We start from the raw sequence: 15,782 nt of genomic DNA, 5'->3' as shown, positions 1-15,782 counted from the left end.
AATGTTAAATTTTATTCTGCTATACTTTACATATAATATTTTTACTTTTTTTAAAATTGGAAATAATGTGAAATAGTGATTTTTATGACTCATAAATGTTTTCTAAGGGAGAATATGATTGCACAAATAGTTGTCATTACCCAACTTTCTTATATTAGGAAGGCTTCCTGCCTCAAATAACATTTTGAGTCAGTTGAGGAAAAATAGCTTCACTAGTCATGCTTTTGTAAGAAAACCTAAGAAAGTCACTAACTCTTTAATGAGAGGGAAAAACAAAATGACAGAAAAGGAACATATAGGAGTGAATGAATGAACATGAATTTTAGTGTGTACTGAAAGAATCTGCAAAGTTAGCTTCAGAATCTTTCACTTTAGTCTAAGGCTCACTCTACTGCATGAGGGACACAGCTTATTTTATAACTATATTTCAGATTGCATGGATCAACAAATGAGATGATTAACTAAATTCTTTATTTAAAACATTTATTCTTTTGTTTAGTGTACTACTTTCCCATGGACAATAAGTTATGTATCCTAATAAAAATTACAGAGCAAGTTGCATTTGAAAGATCAGGTCATCGTAACTCATTGACATTAGGCCACATAACTGAATAATGTCTTCCTTCAGTGAAATACATCAAATGAGATCAACAATTATGACTCATAAACATGCCTTGCAGGTATAAAACAGCAGGGAATTAGCATGTGAGGCTGATAAATATGCATGTAAATAAGCTCCCAAAGGAATAACATGGGTTTGATTGATAGGTTTAGAATTGGAACATATGTAAACCCCTTTATTCCTCATTCTGATGTAGCTAAATAAGGATGCGTTTTACTTGTTAAAAAGTTTCAATAACTTTGTAAATCTTAATGCCACATCTGTTTTTTTTTCCCCTGTGCATGTCACTTATAAGATTAATTGAATTGTCTATAGGCTGGATGGCCTGCACATAAAGGAAATAGGAACATGTGAATGAGTGGATAGAAATGGGGTAAGGATCTTTAGGAAATTTGTTTTTACATTGTAGAATGATGTACGATTATCCGAAATTTCTTTTGGAATGAAGATGTGACATAGCAGATGACTGATTCTCTAATTGTGTCCTCTGTCTATATTTTACTATTAATAATGAAACTGAATCCCTTTCTCTCACCATGCACAAAAGATAACTCAAAATGGATCAAGGAGCTTGATATCAAATCAGAGACTCTGCGTCTGATAGAAGAAAAAGTTGGCTCCAACCTGCATATTGTGGGGTCGGGCTCCAAATTCCTTAATAGCACAAGAGTTAATAACAAGAATCAACAAATGGGACTTACTCAAACTAAAAAGTTTTCAATAACAGAGGTAAATAGGGAGCCTACATCCTGGGAACAAATTTTTACCCCTCACACTTCAGATAGAGCCCTAATATCCAGAGTATACAAAGAACTCAAAAAATTAAACAATAAGAAAACAAATAACCCAATCAATAAATGGGCCAAGGACCTGAACAAGCACTTCTCAGAGGAGGACATACAATCAATCAACAAGTACATGAAAAAGATGCTCACCATCTCTAGCAGTCAGAGAAATGCAAATCAAAACCACCCTAAGATACCATCTCACTCCAGTAAGATTGGCAGCCATTATGAAGTCAAACAACAACAAGGGCTGGCGAGGATGTGGGGAAAAGGGTACACTTGTACATTGCTGGTGGGACTGCAAATTGGTTTAGCCAATTTGGAAAGCAGTATGGAGATTTCTTGGAAAGCTGGAAATGGAACCACCATTTGACCCAGCTATTCGCCTTCTTGGATTATTCCCTAAAGACCTTAAAAGAGCGTACTGTAGAGATACCGCTACATCGATGTTCATAGCAGCACAATTCACAATAGCTAGACTGTGTAACCAATCTAGATGCCCTTCAATAGATGAATGGATTAAAAAATGTGGCATTTATACACAATGGAGTATTACTCTGCACTAAAAAAATGACAAAATCATGGAATTTGCAGGGAAATGGATGGCATTAGAGCAGATTATGCTAAGTGAAGCTAGCCAATCCCTAAAAAACAAATGCCAAATGTCTTCTTTGATATAAGGAGAACAATTAAAACAGAGCAGAAAGGAAGAGCATGAAAAGAAGATTAACATTAAACACGGATAAGAGGTGGGAGGGAAAGGTAGAGAGAAGGGAAATTGCATGGAAATGGAAGGAGACCCTCATTGTTATACAAAATTACATATAAGAGCAAGTGAGAGGAAAGGGAAAAAAAACAAGGGGGAGAAATGAATTACAGTAGATGGGGTAGAGAGAGAGGGGAAGGGAGGGGAGGGGGGATAGTAGAGGATAGGAATGGCAACAGAATACAACAGACACTAGTATGGCAATATGTAAAACAGTGGATGTGTAACCGATGAGATTCTGCAATCTGTATATGGGGTAAAAATGGGAGTTCATAACCCACTTGAATCAAATGTATGAAATATAGTATGTCAAGAGCTTTGTAATGTTTTGAAGAACTAACAATAAAAATTTTAAAAAAGCTACTGCCACATTTCTGTCAGAATTGAAATTGATTTAGGAGCAAGGATATTGCCCACATCAAGTATTAATTGTGATGAAATTAGGCTCTTTTGGAAGAAGATTTCCAATGTAACCAACATTCACAAATCTTGAAACATCAAGGATCCCCAACCATTACTATCATCTGCTTCTGATATCTAGCATTAGACATTTTCAGACTTGACCAGGATTATTTGAAGCATATGATCCTTCTTGTGTTGTATCAAATAGCATAAGAAGGTCAGTAGTAGCCCAAGTCTTCTGTCTCAGTGTTTTATCTTTCATGTATTTTCATGATGTAGGCATTCTGTTATCTCCCATCTTCAAACAAATACTGAGGATAGCCTAATAAGATATTTTGAGAGGGTGAGAGACCACATATCCACTTAATACTCACAGTGTATTATCCACCCCAGACTCTCATTTTCTGTCTTGGAGATCAAACCCAGGCTTTACTTTAGGCAAGTGCTCTACCACTGAGATATATCCCCAGCCCTGTAGCAAATATATTGTTTTAATTGCTGTTTTATTACATATAACTTTTTTTAAGAGAGAGATTTTTTTAGTATTATTTTTCAGTTTTCGGTAGACACAACATCTTTATTTTTATGTGGTGCTGAGGATCAAACCCAGCGCCCCATGCATGCCAGGCAAGCACATTACCGGTTGAGCCACATCCCCAGCCCTGTTTTATTACTTTAATCTCTTACTATGTCTAATTTATAAATTAAACTTCATCATAGGCATTTATATATCAGGAAAAAACATAAGGTTTCATATTATTTTTGGTTTCAGGCATCTCTTGGGTATAATGGAACATATCTTCTACAGATAAAAGGGGGAGACTGCTATATGATGAAAGAACCTGGTATTTTAAAAGAATCACATTTTTGTTTTGGTGAGATATATCTGGATTCTCTATAAAAACCTGTATCCATCATGGTGCAGGTCAGAATTATTGATCTCTGAATGTTAGGTTTTCTGAGGTCTGTAGCTATATGCCAAGTTCGTGGGATATATCAGTGGAAAAAACAGATTTTTCTCTTCTAATGAGCTTACATTCTAACAGGCAGAAATAATGTAGTAAAGAATTAAAATAAATTGTGTCAAAAATTGATAATTGCTTTGGAAAGAAGAAACATATATTTCAGTTGAAGGGGATTGATAGTACATGTGTAAGTGGGGGAAGCTGCAAAATTAAATATCGGGTAAATTTTACTAGAAGAAAAAAACTGAGCCAGCAATTCAAGGAGATGAAAGAATGAGACTTTTGAACATCAAGACAAGGACATTCCAAGCTGAGTAAATAACTAGTGCCAAATTCCTAGAGAAGAAGCTGCCAAACATGTTCTACAGGTCAAGTGAAGTGAGGCCACATAAGTTAATTGAATAGTTTTCTCGTTATTATTCTCAGTTGATCTTGAACTTCTTTGAGTGTACCTGAATGTCTGAACACTTGGTCTGGGTTGACCGAATTGGCATCTGCAGTGGTCTTGCTTCTGGGTATCTCTGACCTTTAGACTTTTTGATTATTCTTTCCTTTAAATCTTCTTCATTTGACACTTTGAAATTGTAATTTTTACCATTGTATTTTTTTTTATTTTCAATCTCTACTTCTAGGTATTCTGATTAAGTTAGAACCCAGGGTAGATTTATCTAAATATATAAGAAAGAACTATAAGACAGAGTAGATTTAGCTAAAGAGTGAAGAATTTAGATTTTGGAATTACTGATTATTGGGCAGATAGGTTTTCGAGATAAGATCTATAAAGTATATCTTTTAGTAACCAGCTGAGAGCAGTACTCCATTCCTCCCCTTTCCACTATCCCTCAAAGCATTTGGAAGTACATGATGTGTATGGATTTTTTGTTGTTGTTGTTGTTTTGTGGGGGGCAGTTTGTCATGATAACTAGGACATTCCATTGATATTTATTTGGTTAAGTATTAAATGCTCTGCTGCATACCTAGCAATTTCACATAATGAAGAACTATCTTGACCTACATTCACATAGTTACACTACTGAAATGCATTATAGATACCACCAGAATGGTGTGAGTCAGCAAGAGAGAGTTCTGTACAACTTGGGAAGGCATTTTCCTGGAAGAGTGATGATTTACTATGTCAACACAGACAATAAAGCAAATTTCCTGCCTTCCTTCATGAGGCGGAAACACTGGCTTAGTTTCTATTACTTGCTGTTGTAGGGAAAAGAGGCTTCCAGATAAGGCAGTGCATTGTTTTTGGCTTAAATGGAGAAAGCTTCTACAAAGATAATGAATTTATGTGGAATGAATGTTACAATGGTAATACATGTGAGTATATCCAAAGTGGATGTTACAGGAAGGAAATGGGAGAAGGTAGGAGAGCAGTTCACAAGGACATTTGATTATTTGGTTTCAGAGTTTAGATTTGAGTTAGTAATGAGGTGGTGCAAAACATACAACCCTGCAATCCCATGATCTGTATTTTACCATGATAGACACAATTATTTATATGAAGATTGTATTGTTGGTTATTTTTATCAATATTGAGAAAATGAAAGCAAATACTAACTTTCTCAGATTCGTAGAGGCAACACTGTCATGAGTTGTGAAGACAGTGAATAGAGTAGGGGCTTGTTTTGCAACTAAAGAGCCATGTAAGTAGCCTAAAGCATTGTGGACCATAAGGCGGCTCACTCAGTAATCTAGAAAACTTCCAAGTATTGGACTTTAGAGAAGCCCTTACCAAGTAAATACATAGGACATATTAACAAAATACATCGAAAATTTAAGGAAAGGATACTTCCAGATAGATGAGTATTTGTAAAGAAAACATGAACAATTATCTTAACTGAAAATGAATTTAAACTGTGCTTGCATTATTGCATTGGTATTAACATGTCAGAGACTAAGATATTCTGTTAGCTACATAGACTTCTAATTATACTGCTTTATCTTGTACTGTACTTGAATCAACTTATAGTAGAGTGCTATTTTCTGTGCTTTATTTGCAAGTTAACATTTTAGTAATTATCATAAATAGTTACCTTATTTGAATATTGTGGTTTATAATCCAACTGTTCTGTGAATCAACCATAGTTCTGCCAAAACTTCTATTAGTCTGAATAACCTATTTCAGACTACATTTGTTTCCATTTTTCTGATTGTTTCATGACTCAAAACATAGTGCTGCTTTAGTCAGAAGATTGGAGTTATACATGTGCTACTATAATAATCTCTCACCATAATTATATTGAAGCTAATATTGTGTTATTACCAATATTTTTTCGCAGTCTATTTTTTAACCTGTTTAACCCTATGAGTTTGATAGTCAATAACATTGAAAAGAATGAACTATTGAAACAGTTGAAAAAATAAGAAAAGTTTACCTTTTGAGTCAAATTATAAATGTGTATAAATATATATAATGTAGTAGAAATGATCACGGGAGCAAAAGTTCTGAGAGACCAACTACATAAAAAACTGACTATAGTGTAACTATATAGTGATGCTAACCTATGTAGAAAAAAAAAACTGTCATGGATAAGGAGAATTGTCTAGAAATGGTAAGGAGTAAATACTGGCAATAACCATTTGAACATGTGCTACAGAAGGGGCAGATACTTTAGAAAGCCATAGTGTTCTCAGCATTATATCTCCATGGATGTGGAAGGATGAATGTATCATGTTAGAATACTTAGAAGCCATTGAAATTAGTGTTTTCTAATGCTGCCTTTCTTTTGTATTTTCCATGTCATTTTAACTTCTCAACTTCTGAAGTGGTTTTTCTTATATATAGTGATGATGGAATTTAGAGTCTCATAAATGTTTCCGTTCACAAATTTTTGGGGGCCCCTTATACTACATTCATTAATTGGCATGTATACTTTAATTTCATTCATGTACAGAACTGGCTTGAACTACATTGAAAAATTCAACTTTTAGTACATTAAGAGTGGAGAACTCAGCATCAGAATGTAGAAATACTTAAAAAATCACATTCTATGAAAGCTTCCCTGTGTAATGTACTTTTGACATATAATCAGTCTTCTGTTCCTCCATTTCTGCTGTGAGGTTAATGATCAAGAAGGTGCATACTGAAGCTTTTTATCTTTACTGGAGTTGGAATGAAGTTGATGGTTTCATTTTCTGCTTGATATTTGATGCAGTAACATACTTTACTAACAAATGGATGGTACATGCATTTCTTCAAACTAGAAAACAAAAAGTAGAAGCTCAGAAATAAGAGCTCCTAAATACACATATATACGAATATAGAAATCCAAATATAGATATTAAGTACAACATAAATGAATCATAATCATTAATTTTTTATTGAAAACTATGTATAGAAATATTCTAAATATTAGGCAGGAAAAAATAATGAAACAAAGAGTCACAAAATGTGAAGCTTTCAGAAATATGAAGGGCATATTGCTGCTCATGTATTAGACCCTCTTAACATGTATGGTACTTGGAGTGGTTTAGCAGTTTTAGGTGATGTCATTTATGGATCTGAAAAACAGTCATATTATCTATAGAAGAAGTATTTGAGAATTTCAGGCTTCTTGCAGCCTCCAATAAGATATTCTTTATGATCCTCTAGCCTCTGGTAAAACATTGATTGTCAAGGCTACAGCCAAGAAAGCAAGTCATCAATTTATTAACCTTCAGCCTTGTAAGTATTATACAGAATCTCAAAATTTGGCTGCTGCTGTTTCCTCCCATGTCATTAAGTCACAACTTTCCATCCTCTGAATAGATGAAATATATTCCTTCCTATGAAACTGCTCACATTCTAACTATGAAGTTACAGCTTTGGCTAAGCTCAGCTTATGAGTCTCTAGGATTATTTTGAATACTGACCACAACTGCCACATCATAGTAATGGGAGCTACTAAGTGTCCTTAGGACCTTGACTTGACTATAACAAGGATGATTCTTATAGTATTCCACATTTACCCACTTGCTCTAAAATAGAGAGAAACAATACACTTGGTATTATTTCCTAAGCTTTAGAAATCTTATTGAGGGTAGTTGTTGCCTACAACTGTATGTACAAGTGTTGACCCTACATTTTCTCCTCATTTGCAAAGTTTCTGATCCGATTCCTAGGTTATTGATCCATTTGTGTTGAATTTTGTTCAGGGTGAGAGATAGGGATCTAGTTTCATTCTTCTACATATATATCTAGTGGTCTCAGTAGCACTTGTTAAAAAGGCTGCCTTCTCCAACATATGTTTTTGATGCCTTTTCCAAAGATCAAATGACTGTATCTGTCTCCAGTTCTGTTCCATCAGTCTGTTTGCCTGTTTTTATGCCAAGACCATGCAGTTTTTGTTATTATGAATCTGTAGTATATTTTGAAATTGGATTTTGTGTCCTTTATTGCATATTATTTTTAGAACTTTTTTTCTAGTTCTGTGAAGAATGTCATTGGTGTTCTGATGAGAATTGAATTGAATCTGTAAATTGCTTTTGGTAATATGGCCATTTAAACAATATTAGTTCTGCCAGTCTGTGAACATGATAGGTCATCTTCTGATGTCTTCAATTTCTTTCTTCATTGTTCTATAATTTTCAATGCAGGGTGTCTTTTACCTCCTCAGTTAGATTTATACATAGGTCTTTAATTTTTTGAGGTTGTTGTAAATAAATTTTTTTCTGATTCTTTCTCAAATTCATTGTTGGTGTTGATTATTTGATTTTCATAAACTGATTTTGAATCTTGGCACTTTGCTGAATTTATTTATTACCCGTAGAAGTCTTCTGGTGGAACTCTTTGGATCATCATCAGCAAAAGGAGATAATTTGACTTCTTTTCCTGTTTGTATTCTTTTTATTTCCTCCTCCTTTCTACATGATCTGGCTAAAATATCAAGTACTAAGTTGAATAGGATGGATGAGGGTGGACATTCTTTTGTTGTACATGGTTTTAGAAGGAATACTTTGTATTTCCCCATTAAGTATGATATTGGCTTTGGATTTATTGTGGGTAGCCTTTATGATGTTGAGACAAGTTTCCTCTATCCTTGTTTTTTCATTGTTTTTTTTTTGAATGGATGCTGAATATTTTGAAGGCTTTCTCTGTGTCTAATGAGATAATTGTGATTTTTTTCCAGAATTCGTCATGTGGTGAATATAATTTATTACTTTTTGTATGTTAAACCATCCTTGCATCCCTGTAATGAAACCAATTAGGTCATGTTGTTAATTTGATTGGATTCTATTTCATATGAAAATTTTTGTATGTACATTTATTAGGGATATTGGTCTATAGTTTGCATTTCTTGACTTTTCATTGTCTGGTTTTTATATCAGGATGATACTAGTTTCATACAATGCATTTGGAAATGCACTACACCTTTGTATTTGGGGAAATAATTTGAGAAGCATGGGAATTGGTTCTTTTTTATGGATCTGGTAGAATTCAGCTGAGAATCTGGTCGCTGGATTTCCTTTGTTGCAAGGTGTTATTTTATTTTATTTTATTTTATTATTTTTCTATTTCATCTAGACTTTTCCATTTATTGAAGTGTGTTTTCAAAAGAGTACCCAATGATCCTCTGAAATTCCATGATGTCTGTGGTGATATCTCCTTTTTCATTTCTACTTTCATTAATTTAGATCTTTTCACTATTTTGGTTGCTTTGACTAACTGTTTATCAGTCTTTTTATCCTTTTAAAGAAACAACTTTTTGTTTCAGATAGTTCTATTATAATCATGTTTTTTCAAATTTTATTTTTAGGGGCTGGTGTTTTGGCTCAGTGGTAGAATGCTTCTTACCTCACATTTGTGAGGCACTGAGTTCAATTCTCAGCACTACATAAAAAATAAAGGTATTGTGTGCATCTACAACTAAAAAACAATATTAAATATATTTTAATATATGCATTTTTAAATTGTAGTCACATATGATTTAATCAGCAAATGAATGATAGTCTAAAATAAATAATCGTTAGTTTATGTGCTAACATACACATTTTGTAGTTTCAATTTTTCTTAGATATTATAAATTGATACTCCAGTTAAGTTCAAATATGCATAACAAAATTCTCCTGTAGTGTTTATAGTCATTTGATGCTACGTGGAGTATATATGAAACTTTTTTGTTCAAAATTTGTCTAACCAGAATTAGGTTTAGTCAGGTACCTAAACAAAACATGAAGAAAATGACACAACACAATATTAAGTTTCCTCAGAATTATCTGAAAGATTAAATTATGTTTCACAGACTTTTGTTTTCATTATAATTCTTTGGAAGCTGTGCATCATTACTCATGAGTTTCTGTATATAATTTCTTCAGCAGTGTTCCTCATAAGATCTTATTGGATAGTTTATTCATTGAATTATGCTCTGAATTGTGAGGTGGACATTGCAGGAGTATATTTTAGATAATTAAAAGCAAGTTATAGAATCATATTGGTCATGCAGTCACATATATACATAAAATAATAATGTCTGTTTCATTCTATTGTCTTTCATATCCCCACATGCCCTCCCCTCCACTCCCTTTACTTCCATCTTCCTAATCTAAGTTAATGTTATTTTTCTCTAGTGCCTCCCTGCCTTATTGTTAATTAGTATCCGAATATTAGAGAAAACATTTGGCCTTTAGTTTTTTGGGATTGGCTTATTTCACTTAGCATGATATTCTTCAACTTCATCCATTTACTGGCAAATACCATAATTTCACTCTTCTTTAGAGCTGAGTAATAGTCCATTAAGTATATATACCACATTTTCTTTGTCCATTTATCTACTGAAGGACACCTAGATTGGTTCCACAATTTAGCTATTGTGAATTGAGCTGCTATAAATATTGATGTGGTTGCATTACTGTAGTATGCTGACTGAAAAATGAGAAATTATATTCCATATATGATATATCAGACTGCATAAATGCAATCTACTGTCATGTATAACTAATTAAAAAATAAAAATTAGTAAAAATTATACATGATTTTTATTATACATAAAATGTATGTTAAATATATTTATATAGCAAGAGTAACTCACGGGAAAAGAATTCAAAAGAGATTGAACATACTGAAGAGTTTGAACACACTGTTTGAATTAGAAGAATATGTGAAAAGTTGAACAGTATAGAGTATAGATCTCTGCTATCCAATATGGTAGACACTAACCACCTGGGGTACTGAGTACTTGATACATGGCCAGTCCAAATTGAGATGTGCTATGAATGCAAAATGTATTTCAAAGATTCATTGTTAAAAATGATTACAAAATACTTTGTGAATATTCTTTATATTGACTATATGTTTAAATTATTTCCAAATATATTGAGTTGAATGATTAAAAAAAAAGCAAGTTATGGATGCTGGGTTGTAGCTCAGTGGTAGAGCGTTTGCCTAGCATACATGAGACACTGGATTCAATCCCTGGCACCACATAGAAATAGACAAAGAAAATAAAGGTATTGTGTCCATCTACAATTTAAAAAAAATTAAAGTTATAAAAGATTGTGAAGATGATGTAAAAGGCAAATGCAAAATATAAGATATCAAAGTTAAAATCCCATTTTTAATAACTATCCTAATATTCATAAATGTGTAATAAAGGGGTTTCTCATTATTTTTCTCTGCTTATTAAGCCATACATAATATATTCGTATATATATTTTGCTGCATTTTGCTTTCTTCCTGTCCTTGCCTGCTATTTTCTGGAAACTAAATAGGGTCAAATTTTCAAGGAATACTTCATTTTTACCCATAAAACATTGTATTTTCAATCTACCTATTTATTACCAGTTAATAGTGATTCTTTTTCAATAATACAGGACTGAGGCTCTCTTGAAATACATGTAACTATGGGATATTGACTAAGTGTTCTCTGTGGTATTGTTTTTGGGGGCTTGAAATATTTTCTGTAAGAAAGTATGATTGAAATATCAAATAGTTGGTATCTTACTCAAGTATTTCACTATGTTTTAAGATGTTAAGTTACAGACAGGGCTGGGGTTGTGGCTCAGTGACAGAGTGCTTGACTGGCATGCATGAGGCATTGGGTTCAAGCCTTAGCACTACAGAAAATACATATAAATAAAGTAAATGTACTGTGTCCATCTACAACTAAAGGAAAAAATATTTTTTAAAAGATGTTAAGGTACAATAGAAATTTAAACCTAACTACACATAAATGTAAATATTAAATATTATTTTCTGACCTAAACACAGGAAATTATTAGATGTTGGGCTAGCTTTTCTTGGTGAAGTTTTGTATGACTGGACACTAGGTGCTTAACTTTCACAAAAGAAGATATCTGCTCCTGGTCCTGTATGTATAGAGTGGTTAGGTTTAGCAGGATCATCACTGAATGAGTGAGTTTAACTAAAAAGTCATGATGGTAATCTCTGAAAACCATAATAGAGTTAAGTTTACATACTTGAGATGGCTTGTATTTTCTGATTAGAGATGTAAAGACCTGGAAAGAACATTAGTTCTGATCCTACAACAATTAAAAAATAAGTTCGGATACTAAATTTATAACTTTTATTGAACTCGCTGAGGGCTAATGTTGCAGTGAATTAATCCAGAATCTATTTTTTACTCATTTGTTTATTTTTTATTTTATTGGTTCTTTTTAGTTATATCTCACATTAGAATTCATTTTGATATAATAGCATGGAATATATCTTCTACTAAGTACTCCATTTTTATGGATGTACATGATGGTGGCACTCATTGATAGTGTATTCATATAAGTACATAGAAAATTTATTTTGGATTCATTCTGCTGTCTTTGCTTTTCCTATTCATTCTCTAATCTACTGAATGTTTATTCTTTCCCCTTTCCTCTTTATTATGGATTATTTATGAAATAAAACAATTGACCTTTGATTTTTTTGAAAGTAGTTTATTTCGCTTAGCATGGTATTCTCCAGTTTCATCCATTTACTGGTAAATGCCATAATTTTATTCTTCTGTATGGTTGAGTAATACTCTGAGTAATGCTCTATTGTGCATATATACTACTTTTCTTTATCTGTTCATCTGTTGAAGGGCACTGAGGTTGGTTCCCTAGCTTGGCTATTGGGAATTGTGCTGCTGTAAACATTGATGTGGCTGTGTCCCTGTAGTATGCAGATATTAGTTAAGTCTTTATATAATGAGGAGTTGAGTCATGTGGTGATTTGAGTCATATGGGATAGTTGAGTCATATGGTGGTTCCATTCCCTAATTTTTTGAGGAGTATCTGTACTGCTTTCCAGATTGTTTGCACTAATTCACAGTTCCACCAATAATATGAGTCCCACATCTTCGCCACAATATTTTGCCTACACCCTCACCAACATTTATTAATTTATATTATTATTAATTTATATTCTCTGTCTTTTTTTCTTTTTTAACTTTTTCTTAGTTATAGATGGACATACATTTTATTTATTTATTTTTATGTGGTGCTGAAGATTGACCCCAGTGTCTTACATGTCAAGAAATCTACCACTGAACCACAACCCCGCCTCTATTTTTATTCTTTGTAATTTCCATTCTGACTGGAGTGAGATGAAATCTCAGTGTAGTTTTGATTTGCATTTCCCTAATTGTCAGAAAGTGAACATTTTTTTCATATTTTTTAACCATTCAGATTTCTTCTTAGAAGTGTCTTTACAGTTTCTTCACCCATTTATTGATTTTTTTGTGTTAAGTTTTTTGAACTATTCATATACAGTAGAAATAAGTGCTCTATTCATAGTGCAGGTGACAAAGATTTTCTCCCATTCTGCAGGCTTTCTTCACATTCTCAGTTGTTTTCTTTGCTGAAAAGAAGCCTTTTAGTTTGATGTTATCCCATTTATTGAATATTGATTTTACTTTTTGCATTTCAGGAGTCTTATTAAGGAAGTCAAATTTCAGAGCCCATATGTTGAAGTATTGGGCCTACATTTCCTTGTAGCAGGTGCAGGGTTTCTAATCTAATTCCTAGGTCTTTGATTCACTTTGAGTTTTGTGCAGGATGGGAGATAGGAGTTAAACTTCATTCTACTAAATATTGATTTCCCCTGCCCTATTTGTATTCTCAATAATTGTCATTCCAGTTTTCCCATCACCATTTGTTGAAGAGGATATTTCTCCAATGTATGTTTTGGCACCTTTGTCTAGTATGAGGTAACTGAATTTTGACGGTTTGTCTCTGTGTCTTCTATTCTGTCCCCATTGGTGGTCTTGTCTGTTTGGTGCCAATACCATGCTGTTTTTGTTACTATAGCTCTGTAGTATAATTTAAGGTCTGGGATTGCGATGCCTCCTGCTTTTTTTTTCTTGCTAAGGATTGCTTTGGCTGTTCTGGGCCTCTTATTTTCCAGATGAATCCATGACTGAATTTTTTAATTCTATGAAGAATGTCATTGAAATTTTGATAGGAATTGCATTGAATCTGTATAGTGTTTTGGGTAGTAGAATAGACAATTCTGCTTGTTCCAGGAATGGTGGTGTGAGCCTGTAATCCCAGTGGATCAGGAGGCTGAGGTAAGAGAATTATAGCCTCAGCAATTTAGTGTGGCCCTAAGCAACTTAGTGAGACCCTGTTTCAAAATTAAAAACATATAAAAGGGCTAAGGATGTGGCTCAGTGATTAAGCACCCTTGGGTTCAATCCTGAGTAATGAGAAGCAAAAACTGATATCCCTGTTTTTTTAGGAGATACATATGAGTGATATTTTTTCCCATCTTATCACCTTTAGTCTTTGCATGTCTTTGCTTATGAGCTGAGTCTCTTGGAGACAGCATATTGTTGGGTCTTGTTTTTTAATCCAGTTTGCCAGCCTATGTCTTTTGATTAACAAGTTTAGTCATTAACATACAGTGTTATTATTTACTGTCATTTTGATTTATTTCTAATTTTTAAGTTGAATTAGATTTCACTTTGCTTGACTGTTATTCTAATTTGGTTTCTCCCTCTGCTGTTTTGTATTTTAATTTTTTCTTTATGAAATATTCTATTGTTTTGTAATGTGGGCTTTCTACTTGTTAATTCTTTTAACTTTTGTTTATTGTGGAAGGATTTTATTTCATCTTCAATTCTATAGCTTAATTTTGCAGGATATCTACTTGTTGGTATCAATTTTCTTTCAGTGTTTGGTGTATATTATTCTATCATTCTAATACATTCCAGCTTTTAGAGTCTTGCTTGAAAAACTAGCTGAGATATGGATTGGTTTACTTCTAAGTTTGACCTCTGAGTTTTTTTTCTAGAAACTTTCAAAATCCTATCCTTATTTTGTTAGGTCTTTTCATAATGATGTGCCTTTGTTTGGGTCTGTTGTAATTTTTATACTTGGAGTCCTGTATGCCTGCATTTCATTTATCAGGTTTTGGAAAATTTTCTGATATCCTGTCAACGAAAAGATTGTGCATTCCTTTAGTGTATACTTCAGAGGCTTTTCTATCCCTATGAATCTTAGATTTGTCCTTTTCATATTATCCCATATTTCTTGAAAATTTTGTTCTAGTCTCTTAACATCTTTTCTCCATAATCTACTTTATTTTCAACATTATATACTTTGCCTTTGTTGCCTAAAACTCTTTCAAGTGATATAGTCTATTGGTGATGGTTTCAATTGAATCTTTAATTTGGTTTAACAATTCCTTTATTTCAGATTGATTCTTCTTCAGGATTTCTATCTCTTATTGAAGTGATCTTTCACCTCATGTATTTTTCTCTTTGATATTACTCCTAATATCACCTTTACTTTGTAGATCAGTTTAACTGTGAACTTTCAAAATTCTCTGTCTTGACATGTCCTCCACTGTGGTGTTCCTGGAGTCTGTGTTGAGGCATCATGGAGTTTTGGGGGATGGTTTGTTCTCTTTATTGCTTGTGTCTACCCATCTATCTGAATGGATCTGAAGCAACAGGTGTGTGTGTTGTTTTTTTTAAGTTGTAGATGGGCACAATATCTTTATTTTTATTTGGTACTGAGGATTGAACCCAGTACCTCACACATGTGAGGCAAGTGCTCTACCACTGAGCCACAACTCCAATCGCACAGCAGAGTTTTTATCCTATGAATTTATAGTGTTTATAGGTATCTTGATGAAAAATTAAGGAGTCATTTCCATTGCAGTGGGCAAAAATGTCAATGATAATATATGCTCACTGTCTGTACTCAACTTTCTTTCCATTAACATTTTTTCTTGAGATATGCACAGGACAAAAGAGTAGGGCCGTCCATTGTCAACTCTTTTCTTTTATTGTGTTGCTCACCAAGATTCTAGTTGGAGT

General features: G+C 33.2%; 1 pseudogene; it reads left to right on the top strand.

Moving 5' to 3' along the window:
- The first annotated feature begins 6,613 nt into the window (after positions 1-6,613).
- LOC144371292 (outer mitochondrial transmembrane helix translocase-like) lies at positions 6,614-7,374 on the top strand (annotated as a pseudogene).
- The last annotated feature ends 8,408 nt before the right edge of the window (positions 7,375-15,782 follow it).

The sequence above is a fragment of the Ictidomys tridecemlineatus genome, chromosome 16 (genome assembly GCF_052094955.1).
Source record: "Ictidomys tridecemlineatus isolate mIctTri1 chromosome 16, mIctTri1.hap1, whole genome shotgun sequence".
NCBI lineage: Eukaryota > Metazoa > Chordata > Mammalia > Rodentia > Sciuridae > Ictidomys > Ictidomys tridecemlineatus.
Note: the sequence above shows the minus strand (reverse complement) of the source record. Positions and strands in the feature narration are given on the sequence as shown.